We start from the raw sequence: 20,987 nt of genomic DNA, 5'->3' as shown, positions 1-20,987 counted from the left end.
ATCATACAATCCAACCTAAGTGAAAATTAATGGTTCCTGGTATGATCACATAGCACACTAGGGTATAGAAACACTACTGATTTCTGGGTAATGATCTTATACCCTGCCACTTTGTGCTGTACTCATTTATTAGCTCTAGTAGCTTTTTGGTTGATTTTTAGGGATTTTTGACTTATATTATCATGTCATCTGTAAACAGTGAGAGTTTTACTTCTTCCTTTCTAATTTGGAATGCCTTTTATTTCTTTTTCTTCTCTAATTGCTGTAGTTAGCACATCTAGCACAATGTTGAATAACAATGGTGTTCCAGGTTAAAACTTAGTACCCCAGAAAAGCCGTGTTTTAAATATGATCCAATCTTGTGGCAGCAGCCTTTTCTTTTAATCTTGATTCAATACTGTAGGGTAGAAACCTTTTTGATTAGGTTATCTCTACAGAGCTGCGACATGTACAACTGTGGGTGTGACCTTTGATTTGATGGAGCTATAACTCCATCCATTCATGGTGGGTCTTGTTTAGTACACTAGAGTCCTTTAAAAGGGGAAAGATTTTAAAGAAACCTCAGATACAGACATTTGGAGAACAGTTGCTTCAGAGCTGACAGAAGCATGGATGTTTGGAGATGCTTGGAGTGCTGACAGAGGGACCAGATGTCTAGACATGGGCAGAGCCCAGCAGATATAGCCATGTGCCTTCCCATGAGCTATTTAAGTAAGCTAGGACCTCTGAACTGTGTCTCAGAGGAGCTAAGCAAAGGCCCACAGATGCTTAGAGAGAAACCACTGGCATCAGAAGCTGGAAGTAAAGGAAATGGAACATGGACCAGCAGACGCCAGTCACATACCTTCCCAGATCAGCTTTCTTTGAGCCAAAGAATCTTTCTCTGCACACCTTAGTTAGGGCATATCAATGACCTTAGAACTGTAAACTCGTAACTGATTAAATCCCCCTTTTCAAAGTCATTTCATTTCTGGTATATTGCTTTCTGGCAGCTTTAACAAACTAATACAGATTTTGGTTCCAGAAGCGGGATGCTGTTGTGGTTTGTAAATACCAAATATGTTGGAATGGCTTTCTAAATGGATAAGGGGAAGATTCTAGAAGAGTTGTGAGGATTTTGATAGATAAGTCCTGAATTTCTTTGAAGAGACTGTTGCTAGAAATATGGACTCTAAAGATACCTCCAACAAGGCTTTAGGCAGAAATGAGCAATGTGCTATAGCAAATTGGAAGAAAGGAGACCTATGTTTTAAAGTGGCAGAGATTTTTGGCTGAATTGTATACTGCAGTTGGATGGAAGTTAGAATGTAAAGGCAATAACCCAGGGTACTTAGATGAGTAAATTTCCAAACAAATGTGGAAGTTGCAGCATGATTGCTCCTTGAAGCTTATAGTAAAATGCAAGAGAAAAGAGGTAAATTGAGAACTGAATTCTTGCATGCAAGGAAAACAGAAATAGGTGGTCTGGAAAATTCTGGGATTCCAAAAAGGGAGAACCCAGAGAATAGTACCCCATGTGAGGATTTAACCAAATGTGGCAGTAGTCAGCCATTTTAGGACAAATGAGGATTAGAGATGATGTTACCTAGAAAGGATTTGTGGGAAGTCCTATTGTCTAATGGTTATGATCCTTGCATACTACATAGAAAACCAGCAAAAGTGTTATAGGATCTGTATAAACAGAACTGCCGGTCGACTAAAAGAGACAGAAAAGGGACAAATTGAAGGAAAAATGACTTTAGAGGCAGAACCATGGAAGCTAAGGTCTGGATACACATGGAGAGGGTGAGTTTGCTCTAAAAGGAGAGGGCAGATCTTCTGCTTCATTGCTCAGGAAAAGTTGTGCTGCCCCAGGCCTTAGAGAGGGTGGAGCACATACACTGGGGATTGGGGCAGCCTGGCTGCCAATCCATTGTTCTGGAGAGGTTGAATGTGTTCCATGGAGATGACAGACAGCCTGGGTGCTGTTCCAATGTTTGGAGAGGGTGGAGCTGAGAAAAAGGAGGTCCCCTCAATGAGCCCCAGCCTAGCAACCCTCACCCCAGCATTTGGAGACAGCAAGGCTGCCATAGGTCTTGGAAAATATGGAACTGCCACTTTTTAAAGCCCAGAGGATATATGACTTTCAGACTTTGAAATCCAGTGGAGTTTGCCTTGCAGGTTTTCAGAACTCTTTGAGGCCAGTGACCCCTGATTACCTTTCAATTTCTCCCTATGGCAATGGAAAAATGTATACTATGACAGTCCCTTCTTTGTACGTTGACAACAGGTAACTTCTTCTGAATTTCACAGGTCCAGAGCCAGAGAAGAATTTTGCCTTAGGACAGACTATGCCTGTAGCTAACTTTGATGAGATTTTGTACTGTTTGACATTTGTATTTTTACTGAAATGGCTTAAGGCTTTTGTGATATTGTGATGGAGTGAATGTATTTTGTATATGGAAAGAACATGTTCTTTTTTGGGTCCAGAGCATGGAATGTACTCTTTTGAAATTATTATGTATCCCAGAAAAGCCAATCCTGTGGGGTCAGCTATTTCTTTTAATCCTGATTCAATATTGTAGGGTGAAAACACTTTTGATTAGAAAATCACTACAGAGATGTGACGTTCCCAATTGTGAGTGTGATCTTTTGCTTAGATGGAAACATAACTCTACTTATTCCAGGTGGGCCTTGATTCATTTACTAGAATCCTTTAAAAGGGAAAATATTTTTAAGAAACCTCAGATACAGACACTTGGAGAACAATTGCTTCAGAGCTGACAGAGACATGGATATTTGGAGATGCTTGGAGTGCTGTCAGAAGGAGCAATTACCTAGACATGTCAGAGCCCAGCAGACATAGCCATGTGCCTTCCCATGAGATGCTAATTAAGCCAGAACCCAGAGTTGTATCCTGGAGAAGCTAAGTAAAGGCCCACAGATGCTTAGACTGGTATCAGAAACTGGAAGCAACCAAACCAGAAAGAAGGACCAGCAGATGTGCCTTCCAAGACTGGCCTTCCTTGAACCAAAGTATCTTTCTCAGGATGCCGTAGTTAGGAAATATTTATGACCTTAGAACTGTAAACTTACAAACTAATACAAATGGTGACAGTGGGCATCCTTGTCTTTTTCCCAATTTTAGAGGGAAAGCTTTCAGTCTTTCTCCATTGAGGATGAGGTTAGGTGTGGGCTTTTCATATAGTCCTTTTATCATATTTAGGAAATTTTCTTCTATTCCTAACCTTTAAAGTGTTTTCATCAAGAAAGGACATTGAATTTTGTCAAATGCCTTTTCTACATCAATTGAGATGATCATGTAGGTTTTTCTGCTTTGAATTATTGATATGGTGTATTACATTAATTGATTTTCTTATGTGGACCAGATTGGCATGATGTATACATCATGATCAAGACATGATGCATTATTCTTTTAATGTGCTGCTGGATTCAATGTGTGAGGATTTTGTTGAGGATTTTTGCATCTATATTTATTAAAGAGATTGGACTGCAATTTTCTTTTCTTGTAGTATGTTTGTTTAACTTTGGTATTAGGGTGATTTTAGCTTCATAGAATGAGTTAGGTAGCTTTCCCTGCTCTTCAATTTTTTGGAAGAGTTTGAACAGGATTGATACTAGTTCTTTCTTGAATGCTTGGGAGAAGTCACATGTGAAGTCATCTGGTCCTGGAATTTTCTTTTTGGGGAGCTTCCTGATGACTCATTCAATCATTTACTTGTGATTGTTTTGTTGATGTCATCTGTTTCTTAAGTCAATGTTGGTTGTTCATGCCTTTCCTGGAAGTCTTAATCTACATTGTCTAGTTTATTAGCATATAGTTACTCATAGTAACATCTCATTACTGGCTTTATTTCTACAGGTTATGTCCCCTCTTCCATTTGTAATTTTATTTATTTGCATCCTCTCTTTTTTTCTGTGCCAGCCTAGTTAAAGGTTCATCAATTTTATGAATTTTCTCAAAGAACCAACTTCTGTTTTTGTTGATTAGCTCTACTGTTTTCATATTCTCAATTTCATTTATTTCTGCTCTAATTTTTATTATCCCTTTCCTTTGTTTGCTTTGGTGTTAGTGTGCTGTTCTTTCTCTAGTTCTTCCAGGTGAACAGTTAGTTACTCAATTTTTGCTTTCTTCTTTTTAAATATAGGCATTTAGGACAATAAGTTTCCCTCTCAGCACTGTCTTTGCTGCATAAATTTTGATATGTTGTGTTTTTGTTTTCATTTGCCTCAATATATTTACTGATTTCTCTTATAATTTTTTCCTTGACCCACTGGTTGTTTAAGACTGTGTTGTTTATCCTCCATATATTTGTGAATTTCCCAGCCCTCTACCTATTATTAATTTCCAACTTCATTTCATTAAGATCCAAGAAAGTGCTTTGTATAACTTCAATCTTCTAAAATTTATTGAGACTTGCTTTGTGACCCAGCATATGGTCTATCCTTGAGATTGCTCCATAAGCACTTGAGAAAAATGTGTACCCTGCTGTTGTGGAGTATAATGTTCTGTAAATGTATGGTAAGTCTAGTTCATTTATTTTATTATTCAAAATCTCTGTTTTCATATTGATTCTCTGTCTAGATGTTCTGTCCATTGATGACCGTGGTGAAGTGAAGTCTCCAACTATTATTATAGAGGTGCCTATATCTCCTTTCAGTGGTGTCAGTGGTTGCCTCATGTATTTTGGGGTACTCTGGCTCAGTGCATAAATATTTATGATTGTTATGACTTCTTGTTGAATTGTTCCCTTTATTAATACATAGTGTCTTTCTTTGTTTCTTTTAATTATTTTACATTTGAAGTATAATTTTTCAGATATTAGTATAGCTACACCTGTTCTTTTTGGTTTGTTGTTTGTGTGAAATATCTTTTTCCAACCTTTCACTTTCAGTCTGTTTTAGTCCTTGGGTCTAAATTGATTCCCTATAGACAGCATATAGATGGATCCTGTTTTTCAATCTATTCTAGCAGTCTATGTCTTTTGATTGGGGAGTTTAATCCATTAACATTTAATGTTATTACTGAACAGGTAGTACTTTCTTCTAGCATTTGTCTTTTGGATTTTATATGTCATATATACATATTTTTTTTCTTTCCACCTTTACTGATAGTCTTGATTTCTACACTCTTCTCCAGATCTCTCTCTCCTATCTGCCTGTAGTGCTCCCTTTAGCATTTCTTGTAGAGCCAGTCTCTTAGTCAAAAACTTTCTCAGTGACTGTCTGAAAATACTTTCAACTCCCCTTCATTTCTGAAGAATAGGTTTTCTTGGTATGGAATTCTTGATTGGCAGGTTTTCTCTTTCAGAATCTTACATATATTATTCCACTGTCTTCTTGCCACTATGGTTTCTGCTGAGAAATCCACACATAGTCTCATTGAGCTTCCCTTGTAGGTGATGAACTGCTTTCTCTTGCTGCTTTCAAAATTCTCTTTGCCTTTGACATTTGACAATCTGATTAGTTTATGAATCCTTTCTTCTTCTTCTTCTTCTTCAAATCTGTTGTTGTAGGTTTCCATTGTTTTATTTTTTATCTCTTCTATTGTGCCTTTCTTCCCATAAGTTCTGCCATTTATTTTTTCAACTTCTGAATTCTTCTTCCTGTTCACACAATGTTTTCTTTATATCCTTCATTTCTTTTGCCAAATCTTCCTTCAACTTGTTGATTTGATTTTTTCATGTCTGTTCAAACATCCTTAATTAGTTGTTTCAACTCCTGTATCTCATTTGAAATGTTGGTTTGTTCCTTTAACCAGGCCATATCTTTGATTTTTGTATTATGACTGGTTGTCTTTTGCTGGTTTCTAGGCATTTCATTTCCTTTGTTTATTCTGGAGGTCATTTTCACTCTTTTATCTAGAGTTTTCTTGTTGGCTGGATTTTTCTCTATCTGTTGTTTGACATTCAGTTCAACTTATTCTAGACCTCCAGTATAGGTTCTGTTTAACTGATCAGAATTTTTCAGCTGTTTTTCTGGTTATTGCCCTGCCTATATTGAACTTTTTTTGAGGAGGGTCTCCTCAGATATGATCAACCTCAGGCAGATTTTCCTGAACCAGAAAGATTCATGTCTCAGGAGGAGAGAGTAGCCAGTATCAAGTTTCCCTGAGGGTGAGATCCAGCAAACTGTCAGACTATCCTATGAAGCCTCTAGACTCTGTGCTTTTCCTATTCTGCCCAGCAAGCTTTCCACCAGTGTAAGGTGATGCAGTGCCTTTAATTTCAGCAACATTTACCTGCCAGTGGTGTGGTTGAGAAAGAGGTTGAGGTAAAGGGTGGGATTAAGTTGCCTCTGCTTTTCAGCCCCTGGTGCCTGAACTCCCTGAAGTAGGACAACCACTTGAACTGGACCTCACTCCCCTTTTCTTGGGGAAGATACACCAGTTAGGGAATTGTTCCCATTCACTTGACTATTTACTCTGTCTTTCAGATATACCTTAATTCCACCCTTGCCTGGGGATGAGCTGAAGTCTGAGAATGGTAGCAGTTCCATCTAATGAGCTGTTAGGAAGTGAAAAAAAAAAGAGAGAAAAAAAGTGTTTTCAGAGCTAGATCCCAGCTCCCTGGGTTTGTCAGTCAAGAGCTGGAGTTGGCACATGACTTTATGTGTCCCCAGGCTCTATGTGCCCCCTTTCCTTGAAGTCCAGCCCTTTTCCTGTATTTTGTGCTGTCCAAGTCAAAAAGTCTATGTTTTTTTTTTCCATCAACCCCACCCCCTCTCTTCTGGGGCAAAAACTCCTGGTTCCTTTAGTGCTTACTCCATGTTTATCTTTGCTCAGGGCCTGTTTTTAGCAGTTAAATCTGTTAATTAATTCTGCAATTGGAGCTTGGTTGAGCTAACTTCTTTGCTACTAGTAAAGTCTGTTTCCTTTCCCCTCAGGGAACCAGCATGCTATGCTTGAGTGGGAGGGGCACTGGCCTCTAAGGCTTGGGAGACTTACAGTTCTGTGTGGGATCTCAGCCATTCCACCCACTCCAGTCTGGTCACTGATGTTCCCCCCCCCCCCATAGTTATTCCATACAGTTCTTGGCTATTTACTAGATGCTCTGGAGAATGAACTAAATTCGACACCTCACTATGCTGCCATCTTGCCCCACCTCTTCTTGTCTCCTTCTTATAATTTCCACCTCTGTATTGATATTCTCTTTGTGTTCATTTTGTTTGTTTGTTAATCTGATTTCTTTTAGTTCTTTGTCCATGTTTCCCTGTAGTTCTTTGAGCATATTTAGGGCCATTTTTTTTTTAAGTCTTGTCTTGAATTCCCAAGCCTGATCCTTCTCATGGTAGTTTGCAATGCTTTCATCTTCTCCTTTGTCTGAACCATCACTTCCTGTTTCTTTGTTTTGCAATATTTTGTTGAAACGTGAACATTTATTATACTTAGGCATCTGTTCCTTAAGCTTGTATCTAGCTAGTGTTAGGACAGAGCTTTCTTTGAATGCCAGGAGCTAACAAAAATAAAAAACCAGAAGGGAAAAGCATCTTTCCTAGTATTTGCAGATTGACCTGTGCAGGCCTCTCTTTCAGCACTTATTCATACAATGAATGGATTTAGAGAATAGCTCCAGGCTAAAATTAATAGTCTTCCCTGATCCATTCTGCATAAACATCCTGTCTGGGACATGCATGTATGGCCATAAGTATTCCCTTGCTTACATGGTTACAAATGTCCTCTGTCCCCCAGGAAACAGTTTCCTAATGGTCTCAGGTACTATACTATATGTCCTGAGGCCAGCAATCCCTTGCCCAAGGAAGCCACTTATTTCTCTTCTATAATGTTCTGTAGGAGAGCTCTGTGAGTCTCCTTCTACATACAAGGGCTAGTTCTGGTATGGTGAGTCTCGTAGGTCACCAACAGACAGATTGGGCCAGACATACATGCTCCCAGAATGTGCACAAGGATTACTCTGTTCCTTCTAGAACCTGGACCAGGGATCTGCTCTGGGAGTGCTTTCCAGCTCTGTGCTGAACACTTTGATGAGGGATGAGAGAGAGATTAACTAGGGTACCAGGAGATGCTACAACTTTGGAGTAGCCTTTTTTTTAAAAAAAAAAAATTCAGCATTTGCCCTATTACTGTGGTCCTATAACTATTTTCTGGAGCTTTGAGAAAGATTTTCTTCCAGTTCTTGTTAGCTGTTTAAAGCTTCTGTTAAGAGAAACAGCCCTAAATCTTCTCACTGTCATCTTGATCTGTGCACCACGAATATGATTTTTTAATCCATGATTATTTATAGACATTCCAGGACCTATAATGCACACACTTTCAAAAGAAAAATTGTGACATCAAATAGTAACTGAAGAAATGCAACAGGTTGTCCTTTGGAGGTGTTTGGCATGGACTGGGCAGATATATGTTCCACAGACAGGATTCCTTTGGAGTTTCCTGACATCGGAAAGGAAATATCTATCTCCACTTCCAGCCAATAGTCTTAGCTAGTTATGCTCAGAAATAGTACACCTGCAGACTCCTTGGCTTTTTGTTTGACACACAATCATCCTTATTTGGATCAATATTAAGGAGGATTTTAAAAATCAGCATAAAAATAACTAATTGATTCTTTAAATGTTTCAAAAAGCCAGGCTCAAAGTGATGAAGTTATCACTTTTCAGCATGACCCAGCCTAGTGACATCATACAAAAATGCTGCTCTGTTAACTCCCAATGGGCACCTAGGCAAAAGCTCACTCCTTCACTGTGTACTGAGAGATATACTTTCAGCCACAGTAGCCTTCTGGTATGAACACATATTCTAGGCTAGCATTGTAGATTTAACTGATAGAAAGGGAAGGGTCTGCAGTCTAGATGCCCTAAACTTCCAGGTTATGAGGGAGAGTGGTCTGTTGTCATAACTTCCTTTTGCTCAACTGATTCTGTCACAGAGGGAGAGATACAGACACACACACACAGACATGGATGGTAACCTCTCATTAAGTCTGCATGGTTCCAAAGAGGTGGCAGGTCCAGCCCATTGCAAGGAAGGGGGCATTCTTAATAATAAGATTTGAGTTCATGGTATAATATATTGCTTTACATTTCCAACATATCTCCCTCCCTGAGATGGGGTTCAAGATTCCAATATCACTATGTGTCCTTCCTGCTTCCTTCCTCCTTTCCTTGACTTCCCCAGCATTTTGCTTCTTCCTTTTCCAAAGTCCTAGCTCTATCTGGAAAGGCAGCATGTCATTTTCTGGAGGATGTTTTGGACCTGTGTGCTCTAACAACTTTCCCTTTGGAATACTTGACTTCCTTCTAAGCAGAGCTTGGAGGAGTTACATCATAATTTGAGTTCTCTCAGAAGCACATCCTGAGTTAAAGTTTGAGTGCCAGAAATTTTACTGGGGAAGTGACCTCAGAAAACATTGGTAAGTGGAAAGGTGGGTTAGGGAAGTGTTCTGTATCAAGCTAGTTACCCCTGGGGACTACTGGTCCTCAATGCCACCCACTGAGATGCTCTAGGAACTGGTATAGAACAAAGACAAGATCAGGAGTCTTCCTTAGATGAAGCCTACCCCAGTGACCATTAATTCCCTGAGGCTTCAGGCCAGCCCATGGTTAGGAAGTTGTCTTCAGCTGCCAGAACAAACCCTCAGGTAATGAAATGGAAGTACAGGCAAATGGGAGTCTGATGAGATGTGATAAGGGCAACAGGATGCAGGCTGAGCACCAGTAGTGGCTGATGCAAATTGTTAGGTGTGTAAAATTCTCTGTTGCTTTACTGTCTTATAAAAAATATTTCCCATCAGTAGTAAGACTAAGTGAAGGAAGTAAGGGAATGAAGGGGAAAGAAAATCTACTCTCTTAATTTCTAATGTAGCAATCCTCAAGGTGAAGGTAGGGAAAGATTGATTTCCAAGGGAAGTCAACTAGCATGCAAACATTGCAATATGATTTCGCATGGGTTAGAGTGTACTGTGTTTTTAGAATACAGATATAAAAAGAAAAGTTCAAGGAAATCTCAGGGTTTCTCATGCACAGAAAATAGAATAGTGATCCTGAAGCTGTACAGCCCTAAGTAACAGACTCTTGGGAGATGTGGACGATCTTGAGATATTCGATGGTTATCAAAGAGCACCCTGAATTTAAAAAGCTTTTTTTTTTAAGTATAAGCAAGGACAAAGGGACTAGAGAGCATGTAAGCAGGAATCCTGTGAAGTATATTAGATCCACCTTGCAAATAAATAAGGTGACACTTTAAAATAAGGCATATTGGACAACCCAGCCTCCCTTAAGAAACAAAATTGGAAAGTGGTCCCAGGAAGCAGTAGAGAAAGTGAGAAATGGGAGGAATGATAATAATGGCTAATTAATGAGTGGCTTACTGCTGTGGGTAACTGGGGCTCAATCCTGCTGATGACCTTGTAAGGAACCATTCAGAATGTGTTTCATATAAAGTCGAAACCCTCAAGAATGGAAGTGTGCACACTTGCCCACTGAACTTCCATCTCCCATGAGCAATCTTTGCTGAGGGATTCCCTATCAGTCTAGTCAAGGCTGTGTCAGAACTATGCTGTCATCTGAGGCTCTTCCTATCTAATCCTTCCTTCTCCCTCTTCTTTCATCTGTATCAGACCTGTACTGCAGTCTGAGGCTCTCCATGCCTACTTTTGCTCTCTCCTCTTTACCCTTAATTAGAGTTTATCCAATAAACTTCTTGCTTATCTAATCTCATTTTATCCAGTTTTGGCATCTGCTTCTAGGAGGATGTGAACTGACATAAAGTTGCAGGACACCTTCAGCTATCTTGGAACTGTCCACCTCCATAGTTCTGATCAGAAGACAATCAGGAAGATGTGATGAAGGCACAAAATGTACCTGTGTGTGCTGGTTTGAAATGATGTATGTACCCTAGAAAAGCCATGTTTTAATCCTAATCCCATTTTGTAAAGGCAGTCATTTCTTCTAATTTCTATTCAGTATTGCATGTTTGAAACTGCAATTAGATCATCTCCCTGGAGATGTGATTTAATCAAGAGTGCTTGTTAAGCTGGATTAGGTAGGGGCATGTCTCCACCCATTTGAGTGGTCTTGACTAGTTTCTGAAGTCCTATAAAAGAGGAAACATTTTGGAGAATGGGAGATTTGGAGAGAGCAGAGCAGAATGACTTAGCCATGAGAAGCAGAGTCCACCAGCCAATGACCTCTGGAGATGAAGAAGGAAAATGTCTTCTGGGGAGCTGCATGAAACAGGAAGCCAGGAGACGAAGATAGCAGATGATGCCATGTTCCCCATGTGCACTTCCAGACGAGAGAGAAATCCTGACCGTGTTCACCATGTGCCTTTCCAGATTAGAGAGAAACTCTGACTGTGTTTGCCATGTGCCATCTCACTTGAGAGAGAAACCCTGAACTTCATCGGCGTTCTTGAATCAAGGTATCTTTCCCTGGATGCCTTAGATTGGACATTTCTATAGACTTGCTTTAATGGGGATGTTTTCTTGGCCTTAGAACTGTAAGCTAGCAATTTATTAAAGTTCCCTTTTTAAAAGCCATTCCATTTCTGGTATATTGCATTCTGGCAGCTAGAAAACTAAAACACTGTGTTCTCCCTCCATGTTTGGGTAACTCGTTAAATGGTGCGATGTATTTTCTTGGTTCTCTTTAGCTGGGAGAAATATCTGGTACCTTAAAAGATATCTCTAAATGTTAAGGAGAAAAAGACAATGGAATAGTCATAAGACCACAAATAATGGCTTCCATGGGTGATATGGAAATATGGATGTTGCTGAAGTTTTGAAAGTTTCCCCAAGTCATTTACAGCTCTGAAATAGGAAGAAGGGTGTGATAACCTTCTGCATTCCTACGCAAAGCCTAACAGGAGCCCAATTGGCCAGAACATGGAAATGCAGCCTCTTCACATCAACCTATCACAGTGAAGACTGCAAAAGAGGTCACTGGATTATGGGAATGAGGTTGAGGAGCCACAGACAATTCCTGGGTTGGAGAACAATGTACCCTTTAGTCGTCATCAGATTGGCACTATCTCAGGTAGGGTTAGCTGTCTTTGTCCCCTGGAATTGGTGAGGTGGAGAAGGGAGAGCACTGAGCTTGGATCCTGCCAACAGGATTTAAATCCCACCCTGCCATGGACCAATATGACCTTGGACAAGTAATGTGACAACTTTTACCTCAGTGACCTCATTAGTAAGGCAGAGTTAGGATGAGACTAAAGATTTTCCAATGGTATTCCAAGGAACCCAAGGCACCACAGTTCTTGAAGGGTTACAGAGGAGTCTGGGTGGCCAAATCCAACTGACAGAGAGTAGCCTATCTTTATCTAATTCCTATTTTAGGGTTTACTAGGGTTTACTATGAAGCTAAAAATAAAAGTTTTAAAACTATGTTAGGTTGAATTATGTAGCCCAACAAGCACGTGTTCTTAATCTTAACCCACAACCTTATGGGTATGAATCCATTGTAAACTATAATATTTTGAAGATGCCATTTTAGTTAAGGTGTGGTGAGCTGAATAAGGTGATTTGGAACAGTCTATACCCCCAGAAAAACATGTTCCTAAACCAAATCCATTCTTGTAGGTATGAACATATTGTAAACAGGATATTTCAATGAGATTAGTTTGGGCAAGATGTGGTCACCTTAATCAGGATGGGTCTTAATCCTATTAATAAAGTCCTTTATAATCAGAATGGAATTCAGAGACAGAGAGAGAAAACCATGGGAAACAAGAAGCTGAAATTTAACAGAATCTAGAAGAGGCAAGGAGAGGCCACCATAATCAATTATCATGTGACAGAGGATCCCAGGACCAAGGATAACAAGCAGCAAGCCCAAGAATGCCAGTCTTCAAGAGAAAACATCATCTTGGTGACACATTGATTTGGACTTCCTCTTAACCTCAAAACTGTGATTAAACTAAATTCCCATTGTTTAAGCCAACCCATTGTGTGGTATTTGCTTGAGCAGTCAAAGGAAACTAAAATAGTGGACCATCATCCAGATTATTGGACACATTATAAAGAAAAAGTCACAGAGAGGAAGCAGAAGCTGGAAGTCAGTGGTAATCTGGAAAAAAAGGAGAGGATATTACTATGTAAAAGGGAAGCAATGAAACCCAAGGCTTGCCTGCAGCTAGCATCAGAATGCTGTTTTCATGGAGAAAGCAAGTCTTGTCAATATTTAGATTTTGGACTTCTCCTAGCCTCGATACCATGAGCCAATAAATTTCTGTGGTTTAAGCCAAACCCATTTTATGATATTTGTGATAGCAGCCAAAGCAAACTAAGACTAGAAACTTTAAGCCCAATGATATTTAAAGCCCCTTCTACCCTTATCTTCCATAAGTCTATGGGACTTGAATCAAAATCTGGGTCCTGCCCCAACTTTGGGAAGCCACCTGAAAACTTTGACTCAGTCTTCTCATCTGTTAAATTACGAAGCCATGAATAAACAAATACTTATATGTGATGTGCCAGGTAAGAGACCTATTCTACATCCATCTCTGCAAGAGAAATGCCACCAATGTCCCCATCTTACACCTGAGGAAACTGAGGCTCAAAGAAGATTAGCAGTACACCATATTACTCAACAAATAAATGGCTCAAGATATACATCCACCAGGCTTCAATACTTATACTATTTCAACTCTGATACTTGCCCATCTTAGAGTGGCATAAGGAATAAGTAGAAGTAGAATGTAAAAACGTTTCCAAAAATACAAATAATCACATGAGAATAAAGAATTCTTCTGTTTTAGAGTCAGAATTACTTATACCCAAATGTACCTAACTCCCTACCAAAGACTTCATGGGGTAATATGATAACATCTTTCTGGTTTATAATACACTTTTAACAAAATTTACAGTCCTTGGTCATTCGTTCTGGACCCAGTTTTGCACTACCCTAAACTATGCAAAGGCCCTGCCTATCCACTCCATTGGGGATTTGGTCACTTTCCTTGCTTCCTGGATGGAGTCCTAGCTATTGTTTGCATTATTTCCTTGCTTGTCAAAGCTTGACTGCTGCCTTTGCTGCCTTCACCAAAGACTGAGGAGAAGTTCCCATGCCACAATTAGAGAGACTGGTCACTGTGCCTTTGACCCAGTTTCTCCAGTGGTTTTCCTAGGAATGTAGTAGAGTTAATACTCTAGGGAGCGTCTGTGATCAATAAGATAGATTGGAAGGAGCCAGCAGATCAATTGTCCACCTTTTCTTGTGCAATAGACTGTTCTCAGCTTCAGTAGTTTCCCACGACCTCTCTGGATATGCTTTGAAGGTTGAGCAACCAGCTATACTCACTGTGAAGCTGTGTCCAGCTAAAGCAAGGGATGCTCCCTCCTTTCCTGCATCTCTTTACTTTTACTCCTCACTCTTGCTTCCCTGGAAATGTATCACCAAAATAACGTTAGCACATAAGTTTTTATCCAGGTTACATATTCTAGGAAACTCATGCTAAGATATCATTAAATGTTTCATATGAAAAACATAGAAAGGATGGAGGAAAGAAAATCTGTAGCCTATGTGTCATAGTTTGTTGCTGTATGCACCCCCCAAAATTATGTTCTTAAACTTAATCCACTCCTATGGGTATGAACTCATTGGAGATGATACTTCTTGATGAGGCTATTCAGTATGATGTGGCCCATCCAATCAGGATTACTGAATTCCTTAATAAATGGAGTGAAATTCAAACAGAAAGAGAGACAGCCACATAGGGAGCAGCTAAAAGCTAAACATCAATGGAAATGGAAAAGAAGGGAAAGACCATGTGACTTACCATGTGACAAATGAAGGATCAAAGGTTGCTGACAGCCAGCCCCAGAACACTGCAGTCTTCAGGAAGAAAACATAATCTTGATTAGGATTTTCTTTTACCTTCAAAATTGTGTACTAATAAATTCCCCTTGGTTAAGGGGAACACCCAAGGAAACGAAAACATATTTTGGTACCAGGAGTGGGGTGCTGTTATTACAAATACCAAAAGTGTGGAAATGACTTTGGAATTTGGCAATGGGTAGAGGGTTGAAGAACTGTGAGATTTGTGACAGAAAAATCCTAGATTGCTTTGAAGAAACTGTTGGTAGGTATGGGATGCTAATAGTACTTCTGATGATGAATTTGTTATCAGAAACTGGAGGAAAGGTGATCTTTGTTTGAACGTGTTAGAAAACTTGGCAAAATTGAACTCTGACATTGGATGATAGGCAGAACTTGAAAGCAATGAATCTGTATATTTTTCTGAGGAGGCTGAGCATGTGGAAAGTGCAGCTAGATTTCTCCTTCCAGATATAGTAAAATGATGGAGGAAAAAGATAAGTTGAGAACTGAACCATGGGCACAAAGAAACCAGAAACAATGGCTTGGGAAAGTGTGCCTATTCAGATAGTTTTCTTTGATTCTAGGGACAAATAAGCCTTTATCAGGGACCTCCCAGCACTTCAGAAAAGCAAATCCCTGGAGAATAGGACTACATATTAGGGTTTAACTGAACATGGAAGCAGTCAGCAATTTCTGCGGAAGTCAGAATTAGAAGTGCAGCTACCCAAGAAGGTTCAGAAGAAAGTCCTTTTGTCTAATGGTTTGGATATTGTTTGGATATAGTTGGTAAACTATATGCACAACTGAATTTTTTTTACAAAATTTGTATGAGGTGTAGCGGAATTTGCCCTGCTAAGTTTCACAGTTGTTTGGGACTTGTAACTCCTTCTGGAATTTCTCCCTTCTGGAATGGGAATGTCTATTTCATGCCTGTCCCTCCATTGTACATTGGAAGCTGATAACTTGTCCTCCTAGTTTCACAGGTCTATAGACAGGGCAATTGTGCCCCAGGACAGACCCCATCCATAACCGATTATGATGAGGCTTTGTACTTAATATTGTTACTGAAATGGCTTAAGGGTTTGGGGATGTTATGATTGAATGAATGTATTCCACATGTAGAAAGACCATGTCTTTTGGAGGTCCAGAGAGTGAAATGTGGTGGTTTTGAGATGTATATGCCCCAGAAAGACATGCTCTTAAATTTAATCCATTCCTGAGTCAAGAACTCACTGCAAGCAGAATTTTTTGAAGAGGTTATTTAGTTAAGGTTTGGCCCACCACCTCAATCAGGATGGGTCTGAATTATATTACTAGAATCCGTAATAAGCAGAATGAAATTCAGACAGAAAGAGCAAAAGTCACCAAGGAAGGAACCAGAAGCTGAACATCAATAGAACCCTGAAGAGAAGGAAGAGATCAGAAGATGCAGCCATGTGCCTTGCAATAAGACAAGCTAAGGACCAAGGATTGCCAGCAGCCAGTCCCAAAATACCACAGTCTTCGGGAAGTAAGCATTGTCTTGATTTGAACTTTCTTTTAGCCTCAAAACTGTGAGTTAAGAGGACTTCCGGAGAAGATGGCGGCTTAGTAAGACGCGCGGGTCTTAGTTCCTCCTCCAGAAAAGCAACTAAAGAAACAGAAACAATACGAAACAGCTCCTGGAGTCACGACAGAGACCAAAAAGACAGCGTACCCCATTCTGGAACGGCTGAACGGGCAGGGAGAATCCGCTGCGGTGAGATACCCGAGGGCGCGCGTTTTCCCGGCTGGGGCGGCTGGCGACTGGGGTCCCCTCCACGCACGTGGCTCCCCGGTCTGACTGGGAACATTGGATAGCGGGGCCCTCCCGTCACACTTGGCGTCTCGGGCCAGCTGGGCAATTTGGACTGGCACTCCCCCAAGCCGCGGCGGCCGGCGACCCCCCCTCCACACGCGGTTTCCCGGGCCGACTGCACAGCAGACAGACGAGCGCCACGAGCGCCACCTACTGGACAGGAAAAGAAAAACAGAGCCCAGAGATTTCACAGAAAAACCTTTCAACCAGCCGGGTCCCACACCCAGGGAAATCTGATCAAATGCCCAGACACCAGCAGAAAATAATGGATGACGCTCGGAAAATTGAAGATATGGCCCAGTCAAAGGAACAAACCAATAGTTCAAATGAGATACAGGAGCTGAGACAATTAATGCTGAATATACGAACAGAAATGGAAAAACTCTTCAAAAACCAAATCAATAAATTGAGGGAGGACATGAAGAAGATATGGGCTGAACAAAAAGAAGAAATAGAAAATCTGAAAAAACAAATCACAGAACTTATGGGAGTGAAGGACAAAGAAGAAAAAATGGAAAAAACAATGGATACCTACAATGGTAGATCTAAAGAGACAGAAGCTACAATTAGTGAACTGGAGGATGGAACATCTGAATTCCAAAAAGAAACAGAAACTATAGGGAAAAGAATGGAAAAACTTGAGCAGGGGATCAGGGAACTGAATGACAATATGAAGTGCTCAAATATACGTGTTATGGGTGTCCCAGAAGGAGAAGAGAAGGGAAAAGGAGGAGAAAAATTAATGGAAGAAATTATCACTGAAAATTTCCCAACTCTTATGAAAGACCTAAATTTACAGATCCAAGAAGTGCAGCGCACCCCAAAGAGAATAGACCCAAATAGGCGTTCTCCAAGACATTTACTAGTTAGAATGTCAGAGGTCAAAGAGAAAGAGAGGATCTTGAAAGCAGCAAGAGAAAAACAATCTGTCACATACAAGGGAAACCCAATAAGACTATGTGTAGATTTCTCAGCAGAAACCATGGAAGCTAGAAGACAGTGGGATGATATATTTAAATTACTAAAAGAGAAAAACTGCCAACCAAGACTCCTATATCCAGCAAAATTGTCCTTCAAAAATGAAGGAGAAATTAAAACATTTATAGACAAAAAGTCACTGAGAGAATTTGTGACCAAGAGACCAGCTCTGCAAGAAATACTAAAGGGAGCACTAGAGTCAGATACGAAAAGACAGAAGAGAGAGGTATGGAGTAAAGTGTAGAAAGAAGGAAAATCAGATATGATATATATAATACAAAAGCCAAAATGGTAGAGGAAAATATTATCCAAACAGTAATAACACTAAAAGTTAATGGACTGAATTTTCCCAATCAAAAGACATAGAATGGCAGAATGGATTACGACCCAGCAATACCACTGCTAGGTATCTACTCAAAGGACTTAAGGGCAAAGACACAGACGGACATTTGCACACCAATGTTTATAGCAGCATTATCTACAATTGCAAAGAGATGGAAACAGCCCAAATGTCCATCAACAGACGAGTGGCTAAACAAACTGTGGCGTATACCTACGATGGAATATTATGCAGCTTTAAGACAGACTAAACTTATGAAGCATGTAATAACATGGATGGACCTAGAGAACATTATGCTGAGTGAGTCTAGCCAAAAACTAAAGGACAAATTCTGTATGGTCCCACTGATGTGAACCGACATTCGAGAATCAGCTTGGAATATATCATTGGTAACAGAGACCAGCAGGAGTTAGAAACAGGGTAAGATAATGGGTAATTGGAGCTGAAGGGATACAGACTGTGCAACAGGACTAGATACAAAAACTCAAAAATGGACAGCACAATAATACCTAAGTGTAATGTAACTAGGTTGGAACACTGAATGAAGCTGCACCTGAAATATGGTTTTTTGTTTGTGTGTTTGTATCTTTTGTTTTTGTTTTTTTCTTTTTCCTTTATATATATATATTTTTTTTTATTAGTATTATTATTTTAATTCTCTTCTCTGTATTAACATTCTATATCTTTTTCTGCTGTTTTGCTAGTTCTTTTCCTAAATCGATGCACATGTACTAAGAAATGATGATCATACATCTATGTGATAATACTAAGAATTACTGAGTGCATGTGTAGAATGGAATGATTTCTAAATGTTGTGTTAATTTCTTTTCTTTTTTTTGATTAATAAAAAAAAATTTTTAAAAAAATAAATAAATAATAGGGGGAACAAATGTTAAAATAGATTTAGTTTGAAATGTTAGTGATCAATGAAAGGGTCAGTAAGGGGTATGGCATGTAAAATTTTTTTTCTTTGTTTGTTATGTTTTTCTGTTGTCTTTTTATTTCTTTTTCTGAATTCATGCTAATGTTCTAAGAAATGATCATGATGATGAATATGCAACTATGTGATGATATTGTGAATTGCTGAGTGTATGTGTTGGGAATGTTTGTGTTTCTTGTAATTTTTTTAATTAATAAAAAATTTAAAATGAAAAAAAAAAAAAACAAAAAAACAAAAAAACTGTGAGTTAACAAATTTCCATTATTTAAGCCAACTCATTGCATGGTATTTGTTTGAGCAGCCAAGGAAACTAAAACACTGTATTTACTCAAAATGAATGCCACCTTCTCAGAACACCATGTCTAAATCATTTCCTCTCTTCCTTGGCTTTATAAATAGTGGTATTTGCTTTGACTCCAAATTACTGGTAAAGCCCACCACATGGTGGGCCCAGCCTGCTGCCTAATGCCAAATTATCTTGAACTTCCATGAGCCTTTATTAGTCATTTTAAATAGATGCACTTTTTGGAACTTGATAAAATTATGCTAAAGTTCATCTGGAAGAACAAATATGCTATAATTGCCAATAGAACTTTTTATATATGTAAGATAAGCTTTATTCATAAACATTACCCTATATAAAGTGAAAATAAGTGCTTTCTAAAAAGGGATTATAAGAAGGTAACTGGTGATTTCTTTTTTTTTTTTAAAGTGGAAGATAGCATATGGCATAATTAGTCCCTACACCAGCTTCCTGAAAACTTTTAAGTGGCACATCCGATGCACAATCCTTAATCAGCTACAGAAATAGATGCTAAGTTCCCATTTATGCAAGTAGATAGCCAGGTTTCCTCTTTCATGAAAGAGAGGTCACACCATGTGATAAGCAAGGGAATGATCTAATGCTATATATTCAGATTCCTCAGCCACCTTGAAAAACTGATCTCTCCACACTCTCTTTTGTATTGAATTGCAAAACTTTTCCTCCCTTTGGACTCCAAATTGAAAGCAATTCTTTGAATTTTTCTTTGGACTTCTATATTAGTGACCTGGATACAGGAAAGATACTTTACAGGTATTTCAATACAGTTTTATAAGATGGCTGAGATGTAAATGATTTTAGTTTTATGTTGTACAATATCCCATGGAAGAATTTGTTTTGTTTTGTTTTTGTTTTGTTTTGAGTGGAAGGCTTCTGCTTTATTGAGGAAGTGCACAGGCTTATATAGGCTGGGAGCATGCAGGGACTCATGTTGGGCTGGGATTGGTCACCGTTGTTGCTAGGGTGGAGGGCAGATTTCTGGGATTGGTCACCATTGTTGCTAGGGTGGAGGGCAGATTTCTGGGATTGGTCACCGTTGTTGCTAGGGCGGAGGGCAGATTTAAGGTCAGCCATTTTGTGTTGCCTTGCATCAGCCATGGCAGCTGTGTTAGCAATATTTTATGGCTTCTCCAACAATTCCTCCTTTTTTGTTTTTTAGCTTTCCGGGTAACTGTGCCTGTCTTAGGTTGCCTCCTCGGGAGGTCTTACCTGTCTTTGGCTACCAGTTAAGCCACCGGAAGCGAGGGTCAGCAGCACCTGTCTTAGGTTGCCTCTCCAGGAGGTCTTACCTGTCACTGGCTGCCTGCTGATCATCACGCAGGAGGATTGTGATGCACAGTGTAGGCTGGCTATAATGGAGGCCATGGATATGCAGGCGATGCATCTTTATGACAAAGCCAAAGCCCAGACAATGGGAGTGCATGCAGGAGGGGATAGGCTAGAAACCACTAGTATTCAGGAGGGGGATGGGGGCCTCAAGGAGCCTGGGGATTCCCTTGGGACTCAGGGGTACACAGCAGCTGGTGGGAGAGCAGGGGGGAAGGGTGCACAGGGGGTTGTTGATGGCAGCTCGTGATTTCTCCAGCGCTTAATCTCCTCTCAGCTGCGTCTGCAATGAATCTTAAACAAACAATTTAGTGGGAAATGATGCAACAGGAGGGTGGGGGTAAGGGAGGATATGAAGGTGGGGGAGGCTCGGGCTCGGAAAGGGGAGGCTTGGGTTCGGAAGCAGGTGGAGGATTGGGCACGGAGGTGGGTGGTGGAGAGGATGAAGCCGGCGTGGCAGGTG

At 39.9% G+C, this 20,987-nt stretch overlaps 1 long non-coding RNA gene across 1 annotated transcript in view; it reads right to left on the bottom strand.

Annotated features, from left to right (window-relative positions):
• The window catches only part of LOC143657956 (uncharacterized), a 33,125-nt gene extending 12,618 nt beyond the window's left edge, over window positions 1-20,507 (bottom strand). Inside the window, exons 1-3 of the long non-coding RNA XR_013163033.1 lie at window positions 20,408-20,507; window positions 14,741-14,796; window positions 14,263-14,343 (exon numbers count right to left, since the gene is read on the bottom strand). This is a non-coding gene — a long non-coding RNA (uncharacterized LOC143657956). The remainder of the gene's footprint in view (window positions 1-14,262; window positions 14,344-14,740; window positions 14,797-20,407) is intronic.
• Window positions 20,508-20,987: the final 480 nt, after the last annotated feature.

The sequence above is a fragment of the Tamandua tetradactyla genome, chromosome 15 (genome assembly GCF_023851605.1).
Source record: "Tamandua tetradactyla isolate mTamTet1 chromosome 15, mTamTet1.pri, whole genome shotgun sequence".
NCBI classification, from domain to species: Eukaryota; Metazoa; Chordata; class Mammalia; order Pilosa; family Myrmecophagidae; genus Tamandua; species Tamandua tetradactyla.
The sequence above is the reverse complement of the archived record's forward strand: the minus strand, read 5'-3'. Positions and strand labels throughout refer to the sequence as shown.